Genomic DNA, 27,904 nt, shown 5'->3' on the forward strand with positions numbered 1-27,904 from the left:
GTGGTGGTGTGCTTTACACCACTCTAGTTGACACTTGGCATTCCACATGGTGATCTTAGGCTTGTGTATGGCTGCTCAGCCATGGAAACCTGTTTCATAAAGCTCTTGACAACCAGTTCCTGTGCTGATGTTGTTTCCAGACCTAGTGTGGAATTCTGTAGTTAGTGTTGCAACCGAGGACAGATGATTTTTACGTGCTACACGATTCAGCACTTGGCGGTCCTGTTCTGTGAGCTTATGTGGCCTACCGCTTTTCCGCAGAGCTGTCGTTGCTTCTACTCGTTTCCACTTCGCAATAACAGTCCTTACAGTTGACCGGGGCAGCTCTAGCAGGGCAGAAATTTGCCACACTGTTGGAAAGGTTGCATCCTATGACTGTGCCATGTTGAAAGTCACTGACCTCCAGTAAAGCCCATTCTAAAGCCGGGCACCCACCGCACGCGTATCGGCCGCGAGCGCACTACGCGCGTATTACGCGCGTAACTGAAGCGTAGTTGAAGTACTGTTACGCCGGGCACCCACCGCACGCGTCGCGTAAGCGTCGCGTAAGCAGCACGGCGAAGCAGCACGACGCGGCGCGTAGGGTGTCTCCACTGGTTCCGTTTGTGTCGCGCAAAGGCTTGCGTAAAAGCTATATATTCCTAGTAGCTCTCGCAGTCTACAGTGGGATTACATCGTGTATTTCATGTTTGTTCAGGACTGTTGATTATGGGTTAAGTGAATACTTTGGTGAGAGACCTTTTTCAGTTTGTTAATTTGGTAATATTTCGTTAACTCGTAAATACGTGAGAAAGTAAACGCTTTCAAGAATTACCATAAACTTAAATCGCAACGTAGCCTGCATAACAATCAATCTCAAACTGTATTAATTTATTTGCTTGGTTAACAAGCGTGCCAATTTCATGAAGAATATGTAATGATCATAATAATAATAAATAATCCGTAATCAACCATTGGGAATTCCCGTGTTGTCTTGTCATTCACGTCAAAACATTTATAGGATAATATTTAGTAAAATCAGCTAATCATGAAAAAGACAGTAACAGTTTAATCTTGAAGAGATATGAACACCACAACGCCATGAACACCGGAAGCTTTGAAGTACAAGTGCGATAGGCTACGTCTTTCTGTGGTGTATTTTCAAATTTACCCCACCCCCTCCGCAAAATAAGACAGCGAAACTAAGTTTGCCTTTTCCCCAGGTTCCAGTTATTTATTTATTTATTTTTACAAAACGAAAAGGCTTGTATTTTTTTTGGTGCTTATAAAATATCTGGGAGGTAACTAGGGACACACCCCCAGTAATATAAGGATGAAATATAAATCAGAGCATGTATACCTAGCATTTTAGAGCATATTTCTGTGTATAAACAGGCCATCGTGACGCGCGACAAGCCGAAAAAATAGAACTGAAGCGAAAAACTACGCTTCAGTTCGCTTGTGTCGCGCGAGCTTCGCAGCCGGTACGCGACGCGTTCGCATCTGGTGGAGACGACGTCGCCCGCTGCCGTTGTAATAACAGTACTTCAACTACGCTTCAGTTACGCGCGTAATGCGCGCGTAGTGCGCTCGCGGCCGATACGCGTGCGGTGGGTGCCCGGCTTTATTACAACGGCAGCGGGCGACGTCGTCTCCACCAGATGCGAACGCGTCGCGTACCGGCTGCGAAGCTCGCGCGACACAAGCGAACTGAAGCGTAGTTTTTCGCTTCAGTTCTATTTTTTCGGCTTGTCGCGCGTCACGATGGCCTGTTTATACACAGAAATATGCTCTAAAATGCTAGGTATACATGCTCTGATTTATATTTCATCCTTATATTACTGGGGGTGTGTCCCTAGTTACCTCCCAGATATTTTATAAGCAGCTAAAAAAATACAAGCCTTTTCGTTTTGTAAAAATAAATAAATAAATAACTGGAACCTGGGGAAAAGGCAAACTTAGTTTCGCTGTCTTATTTTGCGGAGGGGGTGGGGTAAATTTGAAAATACACCACAGAAAGACGTAGCCTATCGCACTTGTACTTCAAAGCTTCCGGTGTTCATGGCGTTGTGGTGTTCATATCCCTTCAAGATTAAACTGTTACTGTCTTTTTCATGATTAGCTGATTTTACTAAATCTGATCATATAAATGTTTTGACGTGAATGACAAGACAACACAGGAATTCCCAATGGTTGATTACGGATTATTTATTATTATTATGATCATTACATATTCTTCATGAAATTGGCACGCTTGTTAACCAAGCAAATAAATTAATACAGTTTGAGATTGATTGTTATGCAGGCTACGTTGCGATTTAAGTTTATGGTAATTCTTGAAAGCGTTTGCTTTCTCACGTATTTACGAGGTAACGAAATATTACCAAATTAACAAACTGAAAAAGGTCTCTCACCAAAGTATTCACTTAACCCATAATGAACAGTCGTGAACAAACGTGAAATACACGATGTAATCCCACTGCAGACTGCGAGAACTACTAGGAATATATAGCTTTTACGCAAGCCTTTGCGCGACACAAACGGAACCAGTGGAGACACCCTACGCGTCGCGCCGTGCTGCTTCGCCCTGCTGTTCACGCGTCGCGTATGCGTCGCGTAAACAGCAGGGCGAAGCAGCACGGCGCGACGCGTAGGGTGTCTCCACTGGTTCCGTTTGTGTCGCGCAAAGGCTTGCGTAAAAGCTATATATTCCTAGTAGCTCTCGCAGTCTGCAGTGGGCTTTTACATCGTGTATTTCACGTTTGTTCACGACTGTTGATTATGGGTTAAGTGAATACTTTGGTGAGAGACCTTTTTCAGTTTGTTAATTTGGTAATATTTCGTTAACTCGTAAATAGCCTACGTGAGAAAGTAAACGCTTTCAAGAAGTACCATAAACTTAAATCGCAACGTAGCCTGCATAACAATCAATCTCAAACTGTATTAATTTATTTGCTTGGTTAACAAGCGTGCCAATTTCATGAAGAATATGTAATGATCATAATAATAATAAATAATCCGTAATCAACCATTGGGAATTCCCGTGTTGTCTTGCCATTCACGTCGAAACATTTATAGGATCAGATTTAGTAAAATCAGCTAATCATGAAAAAGTCAGTAACAGTTTTAATCTTGAAGGGATATGAACACCACAACGCCATGAACACCGGAAGCTTTGAAGTACAAGTGCAATAAAGGCTTGCTTACAACTTCATTTATAAAATAGGTGCATTTTCATCGGCAAGACCACTAAATAATCTGATTTTTTTAAAGCTCTGTGGATTATCTGATTTTTATTAACAAGCCCTTTTTGAAAGCACGGCGAACGAAGACATCGGAGAAGTCAAATAGGCTGAGCAATGGTTGGTTAAAAACTATCTTCCAATACTCGAGCTAACAAACCGCTGCTCGGTGCATTCCCTTTTACGTCACTCAATAGCCTACGTCTTTCTGTGGTGTATTTTCAAATTTACCCCACCCCCTCCGCAAAATAAGACAGCGAAACTAAGTTTGCCTTTCCCCCAGGTTCCAGTTATTTATTTATTTATTTTTACAAAACGAAAAGGCTTGTATTTTTTGGGGGGGCTTATAAAATATCTGGGAGGTAACTAGGGACACACCCCCAGTAATATAAGGATGAAATATAAATCAGAGCATGTATACCTAGCATTTTAGAGCATATTTCTGTGTATAAACAGGCCATCGTGACGCGCGACAAGCCGAAAAAATAGAACTGAAGCGAAAAACTACGCTTCAGTTCGCTTGTGTCGCGCGAGCTTCGCAGCCGGTACGCGACGCGTTCGCATCTGGTGGAGACGACGTCGCCCGCTGCCGTTGTAATAACAGTACTTCAACTACGCTTCAGTTACGCGCGTAATACGCGCGTAGTGCGCTCGCGGCCGATACGCGTGCGGTGGGTGCCCGGCTTTACGCGACGCTTACGCGACGCGTGCGGTGGGTGCCCGGCGTAAGGTTTGTCAATGGAGACTGCATGGCTGTATGCTTGATTTTATGCACCTGTTAGCAATGTGGCTGAAATAGCCAAAACAGCTTATTGGAAGGGGTATCCACATACATTTGAAAATGTAGCATATCTGACACTTACCTTTTCCATGTGTGGTGGCTGCTGGGCTGTACCTTTGCCTATAAAGGAATGAATGCTTTGTTGTGTTTTTTTTATTTTTTATATCATGAGTTTTAGTTTCAGCTTCAGACACAAATATATAGTTGTGAAACCCCCAAACGAATGAAAGAAGTCAGCGGAATGATTACAATTTTACCTGGTTTTATATTTTCATGACAAAAAAGCTCATATTTTCACCAGACAGGGTGTTTAAACAGGTTTTGAAGTTGTCTGATCCTGCTGTGCTCGGCCACCCCGGAGCTACAGGTCACCCTCCGCCCCTCCCCCAGGCTGGCCGGCAAATCGGGTTTCACTTTCTCTTCCGCCGGCCTTGCTTTGCCCTCGGACCCACCAGAGAAACTAAATCCAACCCTGTCCTCCGCCTTCCTCCCCCACCGCCCCCATGATAACATCCCGCTCCTCTCTCCCTTTCATGATAGGGTCAGCCCCTCTCCCAATCCATGCCGTCAACCCCCAGGCACACAACAGTAATTTAATTAAATATTTTCTTAAAGGAGAGGACGGGTTTGACCTGGTCAGGAAAGGCTCTGTTCAGACATCCCAGTCGCCATCCGTTTGGAGCAGAAATTCCACAGTTGCATCTGGCGCAGGGGGTTTTTGCCTGGGGAATGAACCTTTAAGCACTCTTTCCATGATGACATCTCTGTCAAAATGCATCACAAGCTATTTATAGGTCAGCGCAGTAGCTATTAATGATCAGTGAAGTACAGTGCTGCAGCTGTCAGTTATCTGAACTGCTGGTGGGGACGAAGAAGATGGGCTTTGATATTCTAAACTTGCCTTATTTTTTCTCTTTGGTTATGGGAAAGTGTTTTGGATGCACGGGAGATTCTGTTGTCAAAAGCTCTGAAAAATGTATTCGTTTATTTTTTCCTTTTTTCAAATTTTTGTCACTCAAGTCAATAGTTTGTTTTCCCTGTAACTCTTTGGAGGGTTGGGAAATGAGATATCATGTGGAGAGAAAATGTTTTGTTTGAGCAGGAAGCAGGGCCAGCAGTTTCTCTTGCAGAGGAGATCAGGGATTACGTGGACCCTCAGACTGTTTGAATTTATTCCCTTTTTTATTTCCATCAATGAAAGTTTAAATGGCCCCTTTCAAGCCATTTTATTCAGTTGCCCTTTGTGTAACGTGGCTGCCTTCCCTGTTAATGGCAACACAGAAAGCAATTAGATGTTATTCAATATGCTTGTGTTCTCGGCTTGAAAAGGGCATCAGAAATTAAGAGGTCTGTTTTTAATTTAAATCGGAACTGAGGGGAAAAGAAGCAATCTTTCTTGTATGGGAGCCAAAATCGCAACTTTTGATCTGGCTTGGAGTCCAGTGTACTCTCATACAGATTTTCTCCCTGTGAATTGCATGGAAGAAAGAAAGAAGGATTCTCCGCTCTATGTTTTGATTCCTTTGTGCCACAGGAATGTTTACTCCTGTTAGGATCCTGTCTTTCAACTCATACAGTAATTGTGCTTTAAAAGCGTTTCTGTATCCTGTAATGGGGAGGGCTCATCCGATGATGGGCCTCGCTAATGCCTTTTCCACTGAACAGTATAACACACATAGATGCTATATTCCGGTATCTTTTTTCAAAGATGGAGAGCTTCAGACAAATCACTTAGCTGATTTTCTAAATTACCTGCCAGCTCTCATTCCAGTTTAGTAGACAATGTTTCATTCTCATCTGACCTTGTCTTTGGTAACGTCTCATTTTGAGTTGTCCTCCAAACTAAATGAGAAGTGCATTCTGGAGATTGTTGACAGGGTCTGTCAGACGCCGGTGTGACACCCTTGGGAGAGAGATTTAGCAGTTTTGTCGGTTGTCGCATGGAGAGAGAGAGAGAGAGCGTACCCACACCAACACAACATCAAATAAACAAACATCTTTACTCTTCCCCCTCATGGGTTCCAGGCGAAAACAATAAACTATAACGACAAATTAAAATAATAAAGACAAAAGAAAGTAAAATGGAGCGACAACTTTTCAGCTTGTACTTCCGACTTGGTCAGACGTTCCTACAAACGCAATTGGCAGTGTTCGCAGGTGGGAAGCCGGGGTATGAGTCCTGATCGTTGCATTAGCGACTCCTGCTGGTTGGTCGGGGCGCCTGTTCAGCAGGGAGGGGATCTGGGGGAGATAGTGTGAACCTCTGCACACGTTACGCTCTCCCAGTGAAACTCCTCGCTGTCAGATGAAAAGAAGCGGCTGGCGACTCCACGTGTCAGAGGATGCATGTGGTAGTCTGCACCCTCCCCTGACCGACGGAGGATAGCGCATCGACCAGGACCGTGATACACACGGGGAATTGGTATAACTAATTTGGGGAGCAAATGGGAGATGGCGCAAAAAAAAAAAAAAAACTTTTCAGCTTGCCGCTGCTAGATAGCCAGCTTCCCAGCTGACCAGTTCCCCCAGGTTTTCAGCGGTGGTTTACTCTCTCTGTCTTGTATTGCTCTGACAAACTAAACAAAATTAAGTGAAACTCAAAAACCTCCTCTCTCAGTGTGTGCTCCCGATTTCAGCCCCGAACTGCAGACCGAATGTCACAGGGTTCTGAGTCTGTGTAAGCTTGTTGGGCTTGGTCACCATCCTGCCTGCGTGTTGTTATCGGAAAATAGCAGTGAGCAGCAGAAGAGCTGAGCATGGTTTATTTGGGAAGAAGAGGAAGAGTCGAGGCGTTCGTTGGCATTCTCGCCCTGATGATATTTGCCAGGTAAGATGCATTGTGCTTTCAGAACTTTCTGGCATTAAACAATGCAAGTGATCCTCTCTGGGTAACCGCAGCAACCAAACCCCGACATCACTGCTTTCATCTAAAGCTCATCCAACAAAACATAAGTTCTCCCGCCCACAGGAGCAGTTGGGAAAGGTGTCCCCAGACGCTGCCCCCCCCCCTGGTTGGGATGGGAAGGTCACACAGCGATCAGCTCTGTCTCTTGCAGTCCAATAAATGTGCTGGGGAGCCTGTAATTACCCCCTTAAGTGTGGGGTGAAAAGCTGCCACTGAGTGTGCATGGGCCCAGGCAGAGTGTGGAGGACTTATTCTACACTGAGCACTTTCAAGCTTTAAAGGATTTGCAGCCCAAACTCAAGTATCTGGATTTGAGGGTTTTGGCTTGCCTTGTAAAAACATCTGAATTAGTTGTATTTTATGGCATGGCACTGTGGACTCTGGGATTAAACCCTGATTAAAATCCCCGTCTTCCCAGAAAGCTATGCTCATGACTTCACTCAAAAAGGGAATCTTGCCGTTTGTTGTGATGATGTCAGGAATCACAGAAACCAACAAAGCCTCTGGGTGCTTTTTAGATACATCAGCGCAGCATCCATGAAACCATGACATTACTGCATGAAAGCATCATTTGAGCTGTGATGTTTTGGCCGGTGACACCAGGGCTGTCAGCAACCCATCCATTTTTCTCCTGGTGGTGCAGAAGTTCCCCTCATCCGAATACCCAGCTCTGTGGGAGAGTCTAGGTCTGAGTGGGAAACAATCCTGGCACTAGAGAAGCTGGATTCAGGCCCTGGTATTTCGCCTAACCAGCATGCTGACGAATAGCAGCCATGGCTCTGGGGGTGTGGAAGGTGGGGGAGGTCAGAGGGGGAGTCAGGAGCCAGTGCTACCTCACGTTTTGAGTGGGGTCTGTCCTCAGTGTAGTCAGTGGCAGCCAGGGTGTGGCAGCCACTGCACCCTGCAGCCTGCTCTGTGTCCCCCCTTACAGTCCCAATAGAGCAATAGAGTGGCCCCACTCACCCCCAAATACACATCAGCACCACTAACAAGCCCAACCAATGGCAGCAGAGCTGACCAGCCTGTCTTGTTTTCTCCCAGTGGATTAACTGCACAGATCAGCTGGTGGGCCGCAGGGTGCAAAGAAAGACATGCATGCTACTTCTAGGGAATTAAAAAAATGTCTTTATAAAATCTCATAAATGGTGAAGACACTGCAACTGCCCTGAAGCAGTGTTAAAATATGTGTATGAAAGTAGGTGCTGCTTAACACATTCTAGTGAATCTGAAAACACTGGGAGAAATTTCACCCCAGAGAGAAATCTCGGTGCATTACCTCCAAATGCATTTTAACCTGACCACCCATTAAAAATATAAAATAGGTACAGTGGTGATAGTTTGATGTTGCTGGGAAGGAATCAGGCTTTTATTTAGAAAGGTTAGGGGTTCAAATCCCAGAAGAGGCATTGCCTTTGTACTTTTGAGGAGGGCACTTAACCCCATTTGCTTTGGTGAAGTATCCACCTGCATAAATTGATATCACCTGAAGTGAAACACACACACACACACACACATATGCATACATTCACACGCACACCCATCCACACACACACTCACACACACAGCTCTCAGACCTCCAGTCCTGTTTCGACAGCCGGCCACTCTTGTGTTGTCAACTGTTTTTCTGTTATAGAGAGGTTGTTGTGCAAGTCCCAGACTCTCTCAACAGCAGCGTCAGGTATTGGAGCAGCTCTGACTTCGGAACCCGAGGTCACCATTGGGCAAAAACAGAAAGGGGCAGTCATCGTGCTGTAATGGCTCGGAATGTCCTAGGAAGGACTAGAAAGGAGCCCTTTCAAAATGCCTCCTTAATCAGAGTCATGTTTCTTATTTAATTTGGGAGGAGCATAGAAGGAAATGCAGCTTCTTCATAGCTCATTCATTCCACTGCAATGTGAAGGAGGGGAGCACAGGACATGAATAACACGCTCAGTAGACTGTACCCCCCCCCCCCCTCCAAACTCCCCTTCGTTTGTGCGTCCATGTCTCATCCCCGTGGTAACTTTCTTCCTGGCAGTTTCGGCTAACTGCAGCGCCAAGACGTTAACCACAGCTTGAACTGATAACGATTGCTGTGGACATCGCTGAAACCTCCACAGGAACAACACGAGCCAATGAATCAGATTAGCATGGGGGGGCCTTGCAGAGGAGAGGCGGGGAGAATGGATTAGACGCACCATGTCTTTGCTTCCGCTGGTGGACGGTGAGTGGTGGGCCGTGTGGATCCAGGTCAGAGGAAGAGGAAGGCCCCCAGGGTTTGGGCCTGATGGTTAACAATGAAGCTCAACATGGCTGTGTCATCGATACCCTGACAGCACTTAGGCATGGCAGCGCATTAATGTTTCAATGGCTTGGGGGCCTATGGCAGATTCTTTAGAGCACTTTGAATTGCTCAAGTTGTGTAATTTAAACTTCAGTGTACACCAGGAAAGTGTTTTTTTCCCCCCTCAGCAATACGTATAGACCTGTGTGACTGTATGTTTGTTTTTAGTGATGGGAGAGTGAAGTTTCAAGAATTGCGTAATTGATGTTGCTACAGTGTCAATCAGCTGTCAATCACAAACTGGCTTGAGCCAAACAACAAACCAAAAAAATGTGCTTATCAAGTTCCACAACAATGCACAATGATTGGTTCATATCAGTGAGCTCATGATAGCGCCTCCCATTATAGGTTTTTATGAAGCCCCACTCACCTATCACTGCATACCTCATAGTGTATGCCTTACTCAATGAGTCACTCTTCCTATTTTGTGTGCGTGCTTCCTTATGCGTCACTCAATCTTATGATATGAACTTGTGTCATGCCCCCCCCCCCCCCCCGCCTCCAAAATAAATAAAAAATTAGAAACCCCCTTACATGGCAAATCATTTTAATTATTTAAATATCAGTGTAATGTGCTATCCATGCCAACACAACAATTTATTGTGTCTTTTATGATATTATAACAATAACTTTTGGATTCTCTTTCCCATCTCTAAACCCACATACCAAGATTTATCTGTTTTTTTTATTTTCATCAGACAACTTTGTCTATGAAGACTTATTAATGTATAATGATTAATGTATAAAATTATATTTCATACACATACAGCTGTACTGACCCAATTAAGGTCAAATGCCCTTATGGATGCAGAAATGTCTCACCCCTGATTTGAACCTTTTCACTTTTCAGACCACAAGTTTAGGACTCTGATCGGTGCTGAAGACTGGTCTTCCGGAACGTTGTTTTATGAGTTTATTTTCTCTGGTCTCACACACTGTCAGAATTACGTTATAATACAGCTTGTAGATCTTTCTCAATTTGATTTGCTAAACTGTAGTAACTCAGTATGACAATATAGAATCGGTAGTTTCATACTGCATTTCAAGTAAATTAAATGACTGAAACTGCACTAAAACAAATCCTCGATTGAAAAGTTGCCCTCTTCTGTGTTCTTGAGGACATGTAATGGAAAGGCAGTCTGAGTAGACGTCACCAGCTGTGTTTTGGTTCAGCGTGTTTGTTTTAGTTGTGGTGCATTCGTGTTTGGGGCACTCATAGAGTTCACGGCGTTTCTTTTATATGGCACGGCGATGGTTTTTATGTGCTTTGACGTGGCGTGCTCCCAGGGAAGTGAATGAAAACTGCGGGCGGTGTCCAGGCGAAGCCGCGCCGTTCGGTTCCAGCTCTTGACTGCTGCACCGGTAAGCCCCGTTTCCTGCTCGGGAGCCGGTAACTGTGATTGGAAATAAAACTTAAAAACTGGCTAGGAAAATGAAACTCCGGTCTGCTGCCATTCCAAGCTCACCGGGGCCAAACACGCCATTCGCCAAGCACCGCTGCGCTCACCCTCCTCCATATACATACCATAATACTCTAATGAGGGTGGCTAACAAAAATAACGTGATTTCCCCTCATAAAACCCGACTTGGCCATTTCCCAGTTCAGTAACTTACAATACGGTACAATAATGATATTGCTGTAATGAGGATCATTATCAAGAAATGTGAGTTTTTGTGTGTGATCGTTAATACCAATAACCCTTACTGAGGTTTCAAAGCTTTAGCGCAGCTGTGCTGGCCACAGGGATATCTGGCCAGTCCTTTTGGTTTTTTCTGTGTAATTACCTCTTTTTGTTGAAAAATGGGAAATGTCACGACCACAGACTGCTTCCTAATATTTTAAAGATTGTCTGCATTGCATAACCGTTCAATCTGCAATATACTGCAGGAGAACTGATTGCGAATTGGAGGAACTGATGTGTTTGTTAACCCAAGGAGCCCTGACTGAGATATGCCCACCCTACCCCTGATTGGTTAAAATCTATTGTGTCCCTCCATCTTACATTCACAGTTGGTCACTGCCATTGCAGCCAAGACTGAGGTTTGAGCCTGGAACGGTCGAATGTAGCTTACACTTCTAGTGATGGTCATTTTGGTGAGATCGCATTTCTTGAGCCTTGAGATTACATGAACATACAAGGGACTCAGAAAAGTCCAGGAAGTCTTCTTCTCTTCATGAAGTTATTGTACAGGAATTCAATGTCTGCGTGTACAGTATATTACACCCACCACAGAACCATTCCAGAAAAGTCCGACATCCGTGTGAGAGATTTATTAAAACCTCTTTAATGGACTCCAAGTCTCTGGATCAAGTTTTATTCATCTTGAGTGAAATCATGTAGGTGGCCAGCATCATTGATGTTGTAAATATTAGCCAGGGACAGTTCTGCCAGCCTCACCCTGTGTGCCACTTTGACTTATAGGGGAGGAGGAGAATTAGTGGACTTCAAAGTCACGTATGGAACCGTTTGACATGTAACTGCGAAAATATGTCATGTGCCGTGTCCCGCTATTACAGTAGTGCCAGAGTGTGCCTTTAAAACTGAATTTTGGGAAAATGAGAATTGACTGTAGGAGACTGACATCACTAAATTGCAGTGTGGGTGTAGGAAGGAGGTACTGAGAATGATCCAACTGCCTGTGCCCCCAGTGTGCTGAACCTGGGTGTGTGCTCTGTGTGAGGTTCACAAGTTACTTACACGGAATCCTAATTTGGGGGAAGATTTTGCTCTGCAGTAGACACAATGGTCACTACACAGATTTTCCTAGTCACCTGACCCACCTCATACAAGCTTGATACAAAGTCTTGGCATGGCCGGCCTCTATAAGGCCAGATCAGGTCTTAAAAACTAACTCAAATAATGTAAGATGAAGAATATAACTTCAAATTACTAGGGCAAGAATTGGTTTTTTTAAAATATAAATGTTCATCTAAATACTGCTCAGAATGGGCCCTCTGGGCCTGTAGGTTGGAAACTTGGGCCATTGTGTGAGTGTGAAACGCTTCATATGCAAGCAGAGGATAGCAGAAAGTGTTCGATGCGGCGTGGACAGACTGAGCACGCTGAATGGAAGTGGACAGGCTTCGCTGAGCACGGCCAGGTGGGGGTAATGGGCGTTGGCCACTCGCCGGTCAGGCCTTGTGACTCGCACTTAAAGGTATCAGCTGTGACTGGGGTCACGGACAAAGACCCCTCACAACAGCGCTCTTTTGCTTTACGCCTCCGATCCACGCACCCCTGTCCCTCTGTCACTTATTGAATTACGGCTAATCTCTCGATTAAAATCACATGCGGGGTCAGCATGTGACCTTTTCCAAAGCACCAGCCCCGAATAAGGAAAGTAGTGTTATTTTCCTGAAAAGTCTTGTGTATCGAATTCCACAGGGACAACGCACAGAGACCCTGTCCCATATATAGCATCTTTACCCGATGTGCCAACTGGTCAGCCTGTAAGCAAAGGGCCTGTATTTCTGAACAGAAGATTAACGCAGCATTTTGCTACTGAACACTTTTAATGAACATTAGAAATATTTGAACATTTCCAGAGTAAAGCAAGACATTCAGCATTTCTTGGCTTGTTTTCTGCCTGTATTTAAACAGTAAAACAAGTTTATTAAGAACACATAAAAAAAAGAAAAAGCAAATCAGCAGAACAATGGTGAATTTAGCGTTGTAGAAAGAATAACATTTCTATGGATGTGTTAAAATCTACAGCTGGACCTGTGATGCATTTGCAGGAATTCAGCTTTGTTCAGCCTGTAAAAGGGTCTGCCTGCTTCTACTTACAACCACTGGCAACTGAGCGAACCCCATATCACCACCAGCTCCTGCTCCAGCCAATCAGAACACACTTATCATCCTTGGGAACCCAGTCCTGTCCAATGCCAGCTTTCGGTTTTGTTTATTTGTTTATTCGTGTTGTTATTACTAGTTGTTGTATGTACTGCTGCTACTCCTCCTGGGGTCCTCAGCAGTTATGTATTTATGCTTTTTGACATTAAGCCTTCTTCAGATTGTTTGGTATAACTACAGAATAGAACATAAAGAACATATGTTCTATATTAGTGTATGTATAAAATGTAGGGTATTCAATTTTGCAATATAGTTCATACATGCATATATTGTGAGTGTAGATTAATAATACTGGCCAAGCAAGTGACCAACAAATGAGGCAGACATCAGATGATGTTGACCCATCTGTGCACATTTGCTGATGCTAGCGTTTCTACACTGAAGGCTGGTTTATAGTCCATCGCAGGACTATAAATCGGGTTTAATACAGATCCTGAATGTTTTGGGTAAATGAGTTTCTGCCTGTCCTCCTAAGGGAATCAGACCTAGTCTGTAAGTCTTTCACTATGAAGTCTATATTTTAGAATTTTACAGTCCCTCTTGATCTGTTGAAGACAGAGGATTGGGGAAGATTTGTGGGTTGCCCCACCCCCCCTCAGCCTTTCCTTTCCTATGCACACTAACCCTAACCATAACCCAACCGCCCCTCCCTTAGCACTCTCGCAAAGAAGTTCAGATGAGCCCACCACCAGACCTGGAGGTAGAGTTCATCAGGGGAGAGAAGGGAAAGAGGAGGAAATGGGGTCTCACATGTTGGCTTAGTGAAAAAAAAGAGAGAAAACCCTTGGGAGCCCTTCAAAGCGCAGTGATTAAACTTTGAACGGTCTGCCTACCTTTTACAACTGTCCTTTGGACTTCCCTGGGCTGAGAGAGAGAGCAGTGCTTCCCGGAAAGGAAGGTAGCTGTGGAAGGTCCTGTTCAGGAGCAGAGTGGCCTTAAAACTCACAGTTGATTTCCGCAGAAGTTCAGTGGATAATAACAACAGGTTATTGAACAGTTGTGGAATTCTGAGGGGAAATCCTTCGACTTTGCCATAGCAAAGGAGGCTCTTAGATCATTTGAATGTCATTGCTGTGTGACCTCCCCACACAGGTTGTGCAAATGCGAACTGTTTTCCCTGATAGTGCCCAGAGCAGGAATGTAGTGTATTGTGTCACGTTTGGTGGAGGGGATCTTGGCCGATTATGAATCGCAGGGTGGTAAAGCAGGGCCACTCTTGTAATGTATGTCGTTTGTGTTTGAAGATGCAGTTGCAGCTGTTAAAGACTTTCTCCAGCAAGGCCCCAGCTCTCTTTTTCTGTTTTGTGTCTGAGCTTTGTTATTGGCCCATTTACATAATGCATTTTGATGGGTGGAAATTTTCCCTCCAATTCCTCTTTCTCTTGATTTTTTTTTTTTTTCCAAGGCACAGTCTATTTACAGTGCGGAGTGGGCTACTGAGGGGAGGACTATCAAAGGGAAAGAGACAAGGCTTTCAAGTCAGAACACTTCGATTTTTCTCCAGATTGGTTCCAGGTGAGCCGGCTTTGGGAACCTCAGAGGGAGGAGGAAAATTGGCCTTCCTCGGTGCGTACCCGGGATAGGGCGCTGAGACTTTACGGTCAGGACGGCACGCGGGGATGGAATTCTGAAACTGCGCACATACGTGGGGATTTCAACGGATGAAGCGCTGGGCCTCAACATATCTTGTTGTGGTTAATCGCAGTCACATTAAAAAGTTAGAGAGTAAATGGACAGGGGACAGGGTGTCCTGCTTTCATGGTAAATTGCTGGCGAGCACAGTGCTGACTTCAAACACCGGCCTTAATGGTCAGAATTATGCTGGGAGTAGCACTTCCTCATGAACCCCCTAAAAAGCTGTTTTTTACTTTAAAGGAAAAATTTCCACCCCTGTTCTTCGGTGCAAATATGGCTTCTTTCAAAGGATGCTGTGCCATCTCCTCTTCATCTTCCTCTGTTCTTTTTCTGAAGGGAACCTCATTTCGAAGGAACCTTCTACTTGCCAAGTCCAAATGCTATGTTCCAGTGGGATATACACGCCATGCACTAAGCTGGCGGTTGCTTGATAGATCATTTTTAGTTTCATGGGTTTTAGGTGAATATACAGGAATCAAACCCCTACCTCAGCCAACTGCATTGGCAGGAGCGCAACATAATGGTTTGGGAAATTGACTCATAACTCCCTAGTTATACATTCAGTTCTCAGGAGGGGCGCTGCAGTTGTACCCTTGAGGTAAAAATGGAAAACATTTCAATAAAAATTGAATAAACTCAAAAATTATTAAACATTGAAGGTACTTATCGTGCATTGCTTCAGTAAATATTCAGCTGTATGACCAGGTGGTATGTACAAACATAAGCTATGTAAGTCGCTCTGGATAAGAGAACCTGCAAAATGCCTGAATGTATCTGTGGTCCTGATGGTGCTGATCTACTGGTTATTGTGAACTGGATGGATGAAGATTTTTTGGGGGGAGAAAGGGCGTCACTCCTTCAATATCATGTTAAAGTTAATAAAACCATGGACAGATTATATCGTGAATTTCTGTTTCTAGGGATATGTGAATTTGGTTGAATTTGCAAAAACTTTAGAAACAGCACAAACTGTTTTTAAAAATTACACATAGTATGCGCACTGTCATGTTGTGTTTAAGCTCTCAGTGTCCTTACCTTTATTGTGATACTGTTTTGATCATATTCTGCAGTAGACAGAACTCACTGTGATTGCCTTTTGACACTATAACATAATTCTGACATGAACTGAACAGTATACAATTCAGTTTTGATTGATTGATTGAATGATTCATTTGTTTATGTATTGAGTTGAATGAGTCACTCATCTGTCCCACCTTTCCTGTACACCAGCCTTTGCCATCTTCTTTCAGTAGATTTGCATCCGCATTGCTAGTTCTTGGGGCCAGGTTCATCCTTTGAGTTGCACACACCATAAACCCAGTTGTTTGGGAATCGCTAAGAAGGGAACTGTACGTGTGTGCAGAGTGGGGACCGGGGACCTCGCTGCGGCCTGGCCCTCTGTGTCAGGGTGATCGGAAGCAGGCTTTGTGCGGGAACGCCAATTAGGATGAAGCCCTTCTGCGCCCGGGCGCTCGCCCGCCAGACCTTGCCACTCTCCATCATTCACCTGCCCTCCCAAATTGCCACAGACATGCCAACATCTGAGAATGTTTTGTACTTTGGGGAGATGGTGGGCGGGAGAGAATTCCCCCCCCCTCCTCTTTAACCAGGCTTTCCTCTAACAACAGGCATTTTAAAGGAAAGCCAAAAAAAAGATGAAATAGAAAAAAGGAAAGAAAAAATATGACTTTTGTTTTGTTGTTGTTTTGTTGTGGTTTTTTCCTGAGGGCACTGCCACAGGATTTTACGTAAAGAGCCCAAAGTGACAAACGTGGAAACAAAGCGTTGTGAGCACAAACAGTTAGCTTGTCCTAAGTCACTTCAAGTCCTCTGTACTTTCTCTGCCTTCCTTTGAACATTCATATTCTAGCTAATGTTGCTTAAGGGGCAGAAGTCCAGAAAACAGACCCTTGCGTGTACTGTGCCTGCGGCTCGAACACAGAACACTTTTAAGGACACGGAGGTTGTTCCAGGAACTATTTTCATTTTCAAACACCAATGGCCAGTGCTGCTCTGTGCCAGAGACGGTGAGTGGGTTATTGACGTGGGAAAGAAATGAAATCTAGTAATGCCTCACCGGTGTTCGACTGATCAAGTCTGCGCTGGAGGGGACTGTCGTTTCCACCTTTGCCGAGTCCCAAAATGAACGCAAACGAGCGAACGCGAGGGGACTCCAGCGGGATCTCAGCCACAAGCTAACAATCACCGCGCCCTCCGCCAAGACCAAACAAATCAAATAAGCTGTTATTCCAGGGCTGTTTGGACTGGGATTTGCAGAGGGATCGGCCCGGTAATGAAAAGAAAATAAGAGCTGACGTTCCCATGACAGATCGCGTAAACCGAAACGAGACTGGCCGCGCCCGCCCCGGCCTCGGAGTTGACACCTTGGCCCCACCCCCTCCCCCTCTCCCTCTCCCCCTCGCTGACTCGCCCCTGTCCGCTCAGCCCAATCCATGAACTCGTTTGCCCCAGGAAATGTACTTGATGTCCCCCCAAGTCATCATTGCTGGCCTTTGTTTTGTGGGGCCGAGGCAGCAGATAGAGGTACTACTGCGATTGGATGGATAGAAATTGTTCAGACGGGTCAGAATCCAGAATCCCCGGATGCATCCATGTTATTGTTAAATTTTTCACAATCAAACCATCTGTAAATTGCATACAAATTTACACAAATTACACAGAATATCAGTTCATTTTTGTGGGTAAACTAGCACCTCTGATGTTCATTAACTGTGCCACTGCAGTGCATCTATTTGTTCACTGTATGTCATAATCCCGAGGGTCCACTGCAGGGGTGTGGCTGTACAGGTGTTCTAAAATGATGTTCCATAAGAACAAGGATGTGTCCCATTGGTAGTCCCTCACTGAGCTTTTGGCCTTTTCAAATGGGAAGCCATACTTGACCAGGAAGAGATCAGCCCTGAGCAAACCCTGTAACTGACCCAAGCTCCGAAGGTTTGGAGGGGTGTTCCACCCTGAGAGGGGGGATCTGAGAACTGTTATGTATATCAATGGAGAACGCCCGAAATGAAGGCTATAAAAGGGAGAGGACGTCCCCTGTTTATGCAGCTTACTGCCTCCTCCCTCCATTTACAAGGGAAACAAGGACTTCAGGTGCATCAGCTGAACCCTGTGGGCACTGCATAGAGCAGGCCTGCACACTTCTGCTGATTAGTTCTATATTTATACACGCCGGTTTGGTTTCTAGCAACTGTGGCAGCCCCTGCTGTGTGCTAAGACCCTGAACTCTCCTGGTGACTTTATTTGGAAAGCAACCATACTTCCTTATAAGGCTGGTCTTGTGACTATAACCATTTTTATATTTTTGAGTTTCATTTTTTAAATTTTTTATTCACTTTTCTGATTGCTTTTGCGATGAGGCAGTCACAGAACCAGCCTAACAACCAAACTTTTTTAGGTTTGAATTCCTTGATGGGGATGTGCTGCTCTACCATTGATAAAGGTCATTAACTTGAAAGATGAGTAAATATTATCTATGTAATATGAGCTATGCTATGTAAGGCACCCTGGATAAGGTGTCTGGCACACTGAGACTTAGATGGATACTGTGTGAGGAAGGGTAAGACCTCAGTTAAAGGCCCTTGAAGAATTCTTCTCTCCTTCTGTCCTTCTGCCTCCTGCTTCGTTCACGAAAAATTGTTTTTAAACTGCGAAGGGTAGAGGTTAAGCAGCCCGAGGTGCTTTCAGCGAGCCTCTGCCTCTTCTCCCTGCACGGCCCATCTGCAGAGCTGTGCAGTTACTGTCTTTCAGGGCAGCTGGTGCAGCTAGATCACAGGCAACAGATTGGCTTGGAGAGTCACTGCCGTGTGATAAGAAGAGGTTAGTATGACCCAGTTAACCCCCCCCCCCCCCCCCATATATGGGCAATGCCATTGCTAACTGTGCTCACCTTTGGGACTCTTGGTTCCAGTGTGCACCAGCTCAGTCAGGATAGTGGGGTTCATCGTTGCACTAAGAACAAGTCCCTGAGAGCTGGATACGACACCCAGAATCTCCAAATAAAGACAGTTGGTGTCTCCCAGAAGTAATGACTATTTTGACATTTGTGGCAGCAATATCCATAAAGTATAGCCGGTGATGTCACTGCCTTTCCTGGCTCTGCATGTTTGGTATTACCTGCTACCTTGTAACTCACCACAGAACCACAATATACAGAGATTTCCTGCAAATATTTTATTCATAATTTCATTATATTCTCTCTTTGTTTGTTAGCAGGAGATTATGAAAGCGTTTTTAAGGTTCTCCTTGGAGCAACCTGTGCCAGTGGTAACAGCAATGCTAACACGTCAGAGCCATGCACATACAGGACAGGACAAGCTGAGGGGTCTCAGTGAGCAAATGCTCACATCCGCAGCCTCCTCTCATGTGAAAGGGGGGATGGGATGTGCTGGGGTGGAGGGAGAGAAATGATGCTCTGAAGAGAAGTGTTTTTTTTTTCCTCCAACATAATGAGAACCATTCCTCAGATCAACCAGGGAGGGTCTGAGATGCTGAAGTCTGATTTCCACTCTGGTTCTTCCACACCCTCCCCCCCAACACCACCCAGAACACCTCACACCCCCACAAATCCTCAACTTTGACCCCTAGCCCAGTTTCTTACAGTGTAGACTCCCCACATTCTCATGAACAAGCTGTGCTCAGCCATGCTCTGAGGAATGTTTTGACGTCTCACATATAACCATTTTGTTTTCAACACAAGGAAGCAAAATAATAATACTGTGGTCGTTCAATTACAGAGCATATCCTCTGTGATTATAGTTTTTAGCTATAGTTTGCGGTTACTGGTAACCTGGAGGAAAGAAGAGCAAGGCTATAGTGATACTTATGTTCAATGTATAAGACAATCTGTATATAAATACTGGTTTCTTGTTCACGGAAACAAAAGACCTTTTGAACAGTTCTGTGGGAATCCAAGAACATTATGAATCTCAAAAAGTTTCTAATGCGCGGGAAAGGATCCCTGTTTTCACCGCAACAGATAAACATTTCATTTTCTGACATCACTTTGCACGTCCCTTGTGCATGGGGACAGTAGGAATGTTTGTTTTGTTGTTTGTTGGCTTGAGTGTTGTCATGGTAATTCAAACTGCTTTTTGGCCTCTCTGGACAAATTCATTTTGGCGAAATGCTGCATTTTTCTACAACAAAAAAAACCTCTGCTTTTGTGGTTTGTGCCATCTTGTCATAAATGTCTTGTTTGTATTATCAGGAAGAAGATGGGGGTGGTGGGGGAAATGGGGTAAAAGAGCTGTTATGTATAAGTAAGAAACGCTTTGGTCCCTTGCGCTGTAGGTAGTATTGATTTGCAGCTACAGTTGCATACGTGTATATTATAGTGTAACGGCAAAATTATATGTGCATTGTTTGTTATTGTAGCTTTGGCTGGTAATTTTAATTGTATGACTTGGCTTGATCAAGGTGGTTCCCGTACTGTGTAAAGACATGGTTTTTGTCTTGTTTACAGTGAAAAGCTTAGAAGTTTATTGTCCTGGAGTATTAATTTGGCAAGGAAACGGCACTAGAAATTTGATTTTCACCTTTTTTGAAGCCGCATTCTAATCAATTGAAAAAGGTAGCATTCACTGTTACAGGCTTTGGGAAGGTACGGTAGGGAAGGTAAGCACAGGGCATGGTTGCCTTCACTGTGTCCCTTGACTTATTTTAGGGTGCATAAAATATTAACAAATGCTTATAGCACTGTTAGCACTGTTCATCAATACCACGTGGGTTAGCTGTTTAATCTATTAACAAGCTCAGTTCACACAATATTTCATTTTTGACTTCTGAGCAACGCTTTGTCTTACCAGGGTGAAAATGATACTGAAATGCACATATGTGTGTGAAAACTCCTTTCTAGCAAACTTGGAAACATATACTTATGAAGTTTTAAAGATTTCTATGGGACCACATTGCCTTATCATTGAAAACCATATTTTCTTTTTCGTTTGTAGACGTAAGCTTTATCAGATTGGCAGCATTAAATGAAAATATTTCCAAATGTCTGTCAAAATTATTTGGATTCCGCTGATGCATCAATTGGTTTCGCAACCTCCCGGAAAGTTTTTTTCTGCTTCTGCCCTCTCTTTTCCCAGGCAGGCTGGGTAAACACCATGTTTTAAACGTGAAATGCATCACAGAGCTGTGTGGCTCTCTCAGATACTGAGAGTTAATCAGCAAGCTTGCAGAAAAATGTAGTTCATTCTGTGAAGCAAATCTTTTCCCTGGGAAATTCTTGTAAATCCCGGGTTTGAAAACTACCTTGTCTGTTTGAATTACTCTTGTTTTTTAAATAGATGTCCCATGTGGGCCTATTATAAAACTTAAAAATGCAATATGGTATAAAAATGTTTTTGCTGTAGTTGGCTAATTGTGCTTCTGGATCACTGAGCCTATATTAAAGCCAGCAGGTATGAAAGAAATATACCAATGCAAGGCCAAAAAATATGCAAATATCACAATAAATCAGGAAAGTCAACTTTTGGTGTGACTTGCACTAGAAAGAAAGACTCACTGCCCACTTAACGACTTTCCACAGAGGCCAGGCCAGGCCTACAGAATGAGACACAACAAAATATGCATGAAAAATATCCATGTTTGACTGTCCATTCATTTCTCATGCCTCAGCTACGTGATTGCCAATTGATATATTTGTTTCACAGGTTAGCCAATCGGCAGCTTCCTACAATGAAAAATGAAATCTGAAGGAAATTTATCATTCATTAAGTTTAGACAGATGGTATTCAAACTTTCTTATAGAACTCTCTACCATCCCTGGTGTTTCCACTGTCACCCAGAGAAGGAGACGTTTGGTCTGTGGGTCTGTCCTCTTCTCATCACACAGCAGAGCGTGCTCTGGCTTGGCTAGCTGTGCTGAACTGCGCAGTAGAATAAGTGGGTGCTGGTAATGGGCGCTTCACTGGAGAGCATGTGCTTGTCCGTGCTCTCCTGAGTTGATGCATACCACATTGGGAGAAATGAAAAAAAAAATCATGGGCTTAAACTGGTTAAAAATGGTCTCCTGACACTGAGCAGTCACGGGGACTATGAGCTCTGTTGAGGTTTATACACTTCCTGCAGGGATAGGAGGTTAGCGAGGACACATGCTCTATACAGGCTTTGTGGGTAAAATAAGGAAGGAAAACATGACGCAAAATGAATGGCAAAGCCTTGTTTTCTTCTCTCCACCTGATTTAAAACAGGTGCATGCCCCCCGTCCGCCTCCGCAATGAATGCACAGTCACAGCAGCAGACGCATCTCTGTAAATACACTCTAACTACATAATGACCTGGCAGCATATCTGATGGAGAGCAGTGCTGCTGGCCCGAGTCCCTCTGCACACACATACACACACACACACACACACTACACACTTCACACTACACTCCACACATACACACACACACACACACACACACACTACACACTTCACACTACACACCACACATACACACACACACACACACTACACACTTCATTCTACACACACACATACACACACACACACTGCACACACATACACACACACACACACTACACACTTCACACTACACACACACACATACACACACACATACACTACTCACTTCACACTACACACCACACACACACACTGCACATGCACTACAGACATCACACACTACACACTTAACACACACGCTGCACACACACACATGCACACACATACACACACACACACACTCACACACACCTCACACATGGAGCTGGGCATGAGTCTGTGTGCAGGCCGGTGGTGTGTGATCCTGGAGAGGGCAGTGTGCATTGTGCAGAACAATGTAACGCTTGTAGTTCCACAGTCCAACCCCAAGGGGGCAGCAGAAAGCTCTCGTCTCCCTGGTAGAATCTTAACTCTCCATTTTCCCAGTGGCTCCAGGTCATCCACAGGGCCTCACCTCGGCCCTCAGCCCTATCACTGGCCTGATCTGGACAGTGTGACTGGCCTGACATGGCTGACCACAGCGTCTGTCTCACAGGGGCCGTGGAGCCTTTCGTAAAAATAACAAAACTGAGAGCCGCTGACCTAATTAAGAGCAGCTCTGAAGGCTCCGTCTGAGGGAAAAACAGCAGACGCCAAGGTCACCCAGTCAGGCCACTTACCCAGAATGCACTGTGGAACAGGCACCGTCGGAACAGAGCCACAGCAGGACTCTTTGTCCAAGGACGCCAGTGTAATTCCTCCCTCTGCTCCCGACTTGCACATGCGTGCAGACTGATAATGAACATGACCACACTCACACGTGTGAGGTTGTGTTTCAGATGCTCAAAGACGACAGAAAAAACATCTGAAAGTTCATTTTTGACACGGGCAGTGTATGTATTTTTATGATGTTGTGTATTATTTTCTCAATTTAATTAAAGTATACAGTAGCCCTTGCATGTGTCGCTTGAGTCCCTCATTTTGACTGTATATAGCAGGCCTTTTTACTGTCTCTGTGAGTTTCTGTGTCTGTTCTAAGCAAAACAAGCAACATACAAGAACATTATGGAGGGATTCTTAGTCTTAATTTTTGTTGAGTATGGCAGTGTCAAAAGTTATGGATTCACTGACACTGGTTTGATCATTATATGCCAAAGGTGAAAATATAATTTGACTCGGTGCTTTACTTATACCGGTGTCTGTGTTACAGCAGCAGCTGAAGTTTCAGTTTTGTATTACCTCAGCGCACATTGTGCATTCTTGTTCACGTTGCATTATCTGCTCTTTGGTCTGACATTTGTCCAGTGGTTCTCTTCCAGGGATCGCTGTCGTTCTTGAACAGTTTTTGCTTCTTACGCAACATTGTCGTACGTTCCTTGTCCGATACCATCAGCAGGGAGGGATAAACAGTTGAACATGTTTCTCATTTTACTTGTTTTTGCTAAAAGGTTCCATTTTTCTTATCTGCAGATCAGATTAAAGTTGGGCTTTCAAATCCACCAGCGCTTCACTTTCGGTGACTCTGGGAGCTCGTAGCCTCTGAGATGCTCTAAGCCACACAATTAGTGCTCAGAGTTGATTTCCATCTCAGTGTAATGTAAACAGGTTTGGATTTGCCTTTTGGGTTTGACTGAGACTCGAGAGGGAGTTAGATCCTTCCCTCCATCAAACCCTGTACACCACCCCACCCAGTTCATCTCCAATCTCAGACTTCATTTTTCTTCGTTTTTTTCTTTTCTTCCTGGGAGTAGTGAATCCTCTGTGAGTACAGACATGTAGATGGGAAACCTTTCGAAGCCAGTAAGTAATTGGGCTGTTGAAGCGTTTGTAACTGTGGATTCTGGGCAAGAGATTTCTCGCTGAGTGTGTTCTGCTGCTTAGTCAGCTCTTCCACAGATCACATGCAGTCTTAATAAGTCCCCAAACCCAGGGTGTGACCCGGGGCCACTCCCCATGACCTAGGCAGATTGACATGATTGGACAATCTTGTTTCTGGGTGAGGAGGGGTTTGGGCACTCCCACCTTCCCCCAGATTCCCTCCCAAACCACTCTTTGAGATGTTGTGAGGATCAGCAACCCTTCTCTAGCTGGCCTGCTTCTCTGTATATCAATCATGTTTTAATCTATTTATTATTATTACAGTCAATGCTGAGAACTATCATGTGCTGTTAGTCTCTCAAAATTTTGAATGACATCTGAAAATGTGTTTTTACTGTTGTGAAATTACTGAATAGGGAGAACCTGTACACATATGCATGGAGCTCCAACAACAATAAAAACTATTTGATATAGATTGAGATGGGGCAAAAAAGAGTTACAGCCAACAAAACAGGTACATCTATGAGACATCAGTTATCATGTGAACATCTGCTGCTGAAGGTGACATCATCCCCCTAGAGCTTGAATAAGAGTGTGATTAGCCTCCTTGGTAACCTTTGGCCTTCACCTCAGCAGGTTAATCGCATTTCTTATTGCACAGTGGTCCGCTGTTTGAAAGACCTGCCACCATTCAACCAGTGCTTTACACCAGGCCGGCCAGTGGATAATGGGCTCACACTGTAAGTTTTTTTTTCTCTTCACCATTTGAGGGTTTTTCTCCCCAATGGGAGTTTTTACCTCGTTTATTTACCTCAGGCCTGTTTTGCTCTTTTTGCTCTATTTCTTGCCCTTTTTCTGCCTCTCTGTAAGTCTTTGTGACAGTTTTCTGTAAAAACCGCTTTACAAATAAAATTGTTTGGATTTGATTTTATTAGATATTATGGATTGGGCTCTTATATGACACCCACTTGTGGCTATCACCAGTTTATGTTGTCACTCCTTCTGTGCTGTCGAATACCCACTAAAAACTTAAATACAGTTTTATCATACTGTTTCCTAATATGGAGTTAGACGGTGTCTTAGCTATGTCATGTGCGACTGGCCAGGTTATCACAGTATTTCAGGCTTGTGAGAATATCTTTTGTTTTTGTAACTTCTTTGCAAAAGGGTTCAAGTATGCATTCTCACTGTGCAAAGTATCTCTGGGCAGAGATATATTGATTGTGAATGACAGGAGGGCGATTACCCAACTTTAATATCACATAAAGGCGGAATCCAGCAAGGCTCTCATCTCAGTGTTGAATTCCCACAATGCCCTTGGTGCCTGGTTCCATTTGAGAGGGGCAGCCTAGGCCAGGCTCACGTTTCAGGGGTCCAGATAAGATCGGTGCGCAGGGCCTCTTCTCCAACCAGCCAGTGCTAATCCCTGGAGCTGCAGGGGTAATGCCTGCGGTCTGGGATCCGGGGTACCCACCAGTCCGAAACCACATTCTCACGCAAGGTTTCTCGAAACGGGACCGTGGGCCTGATGTTGTACTTCCTCACGCTGGTGTCAGAGATGTGCCTTAATCTTCTCCCTGCCTTTTAAAACTGAGAGGGGAGGGCATCTCCACTCACAAGAGTCATGTGTTTCTTCTGAGAGGTAACATGGTTTCTTTGTTAGTTTTCTTCATTTGTTTTGGTTGTTCTCATCTGTAGTTTTGTCATTTTTATCTCTGCTGCTACGGAAGCCCAGATGTTGCGGTGGCCAGTGTGCGTGGGGGGATGTGGGTGGACAGGACCAGGCTTCAGCTGAGCACGTGTGTTCTGGAGGTGACACGGGACTGGTGAGCCAGTTCTTAAAGGGGCAAGCTCACACAAAAATGAAATCAAGCTATGTGTCAGCCTATTTCGGTAGTTTTCGATAGAACTGTGCACAACAAGGTCTGTGGATGTTTGTTAGTAATTTCTAATTGTATTTAGAAATAGATGTTGCTGTTGAGTTTTTCAAAATTTTTGTGCTTTGACCACCAGAAAAACTTTGTTCCATTGTTGTATCTGGGTTAGCTGCAGCAGATATCTAGAAAACTCGTTGAAACTCAGAAAAACTATCTGGATGGATAGATAGCACTCCGGGTAAGTGGAAACATAGCTTAATTTCATTATTGGGTAAACTGGGCCTTTAAGCCTGTCACCACAATGAAAGAATGACACTCATTAAAGCCTGCAGGAATAGCAGGGCAGCGCATGTGGCTAATTTCAGCCAGCCACTTCCCTGCGGTCTGCAGGAAAAAGGTGTGTGCCTAAGTCCTGCTCCATCTGACGCGTGCGTTAGTATGACTGGCTTCTGTTTTCTTGTACAGTAAAGTTCATTTGCTTTTTTTTTGAGGAAAAGGAGGCGTGGCTTGTTACGAGATGACTTTCTCACACGTTAACAGCCACCACATCTTTAAGCTATTGAGGCTAGACGTCCTCTGACGCCTGACAGGAGAAAGTGTGCGGTGGAGCGTGTGTTCAGGAATGTGTTGACGAGCTGTGTGTCATGGCCGCTCATAAGGAAAGTGTTTGTGTGCGTCAGAGGGGAGGGTCTGTCACGTGCTCCGCACTGGCCCTCCCTGGTGGACTCTCAGGGACTTGAGCTTTTATTTAGTTCCTTCTCCCATGTTTTAAGTGGGAAGATTTATGAAATATGTGACAGGTGGCGCAGTGGTGCTGGGCATGGCATATGGTATGGCACAGGGCGTGGCACAGGGCGTGGCACAGGATGTTGCACAGGGCATGGCCCAAGGCATGGCACAGGGCGTGGCACAGGGTGTGGCACAGGATGTTGCACAGGGCATGGCCCAAGGCATGGGACAGGGTGTGGTACATGGCATGGCACAGGATGTTGCACAGGATGTTGCACAGGGCATGGCCCAAGGCATGACACAGGGCATGGCACAGGGTGTGGCACAGGGCATGGCACAGGGTATGGCACAGGGCATGGCACATGGTATGGCACAGGGCATGGCCCAAGGCATGACACAGGGCATGGCACAGGGCGTGGCACAGGGTGTGGTGCTGGGTGCCTGCTGATTCTCTTTGACCATGGTTTTCCACAGAGGTACACACACGGTGCTGTGGAAGAGGCCATGGTAGTTTATTTGTCTGTTGATCGCTGGCTGTATACGTTTAAAAGTGATAATACGTATACAGCAATTTATTCATTTGTCAAAGGGTCTTATCTGTTTAGCTTACAGGACCGTTATGTGTAAAGTGTACACCATTATAGATGCAAGAACAAGGACATTAAGGACACAGAACAGGAAGTAGCATGTGTAATACAGCATCAAGCTGCACAGTGGTAATAGATATACAATAGACTCACTTGTTAGGCTCAACCTAAAAGTATTATTTTATTACACAGTGAAATTTTGACAAATGTAAGAAGCTGATAAATACTTCCCTATCAACATTTAATTTGTTCTTCCACTAGGAATTAACAACCCAAAACAATAGCATTTTCTTTGCATGGATGAACTATTTTTTGACACCAAATTGGATACCATAGTGCAGGCTTGATGAATCAAACTTTTCCCGTCCTGATTTTCCTGTTAGCTGACAGGCAAGGTGTCTCAGTTCAAAATGACTGTGGAATATTTCAAACCTGTGAAACAGTAGCCTTAAAAATAATCTTCTGAAATCACCATGTAAGTGAAGCACACGGTTATTAGCATCCACTGATGTGGTTGTGCCACGTGGGGAAGATCAGTGTGGAAGTACAGTTCAGGGGGAGGGGTGGGCACAAAGTCTTGGGGTTTGTGGCGAGAAATGGAAATTGACTTATCACAAAAAAGATCAGTGATTCTCACCCGTGTGTGAAATTTTTTGCAGCCACCAAGCATCGCTGTCTCGTTGAATGACAAATTTATAATTGTTACATTATATCCTA

The 27,904-nt window shown here is 44.5% G+C and overlaps 1 long non-coding RNA gene across 4 annotated transcripts in view; it reads left to right on the forward strand.

Annotated features, from left to right (window-relative positions):
- The window catches only part of LOC118227910, a 67,774-nt gene extending 52,172 nt beyond the window's left edge, over nucleotides 1-15,602 (forward strand). For 3 of the 4 annotated variants that reach the window (XR_004765371.1, XR_004765373.1, XR_004765374.1), the window contains one exon: nucleotides 8,925-9,496. This is a non-coding gene — a long non-coding RNA (uncharacterized LOC118227910). Of the gene's footprint in view, nucleotides 1-8,924; nucleotides 9,497-14,489 lie in introns of those variants that run through there. The other variant, XR_004765372.1, reaches the window with a different exon arrangement.
- Nucleotides 15,603-27,904: the final 12,302 nt, after the last annotated feature.

Source organism: Anguilla anguilla, chromosome 5 (genome assembly GCF_013347855.1).
Source record: "Anguilla anguilla isolate fAngAng1 chromosome 5, fAngAng1.pri, whole genome shotgun sequence".
NCBI classification, from domain to species: Eukaryota; Metazoa; Chordata; class Actinopteri; order Anguilliformes; family Anguillidae; genus Anguilla; species Anguilla anguilla.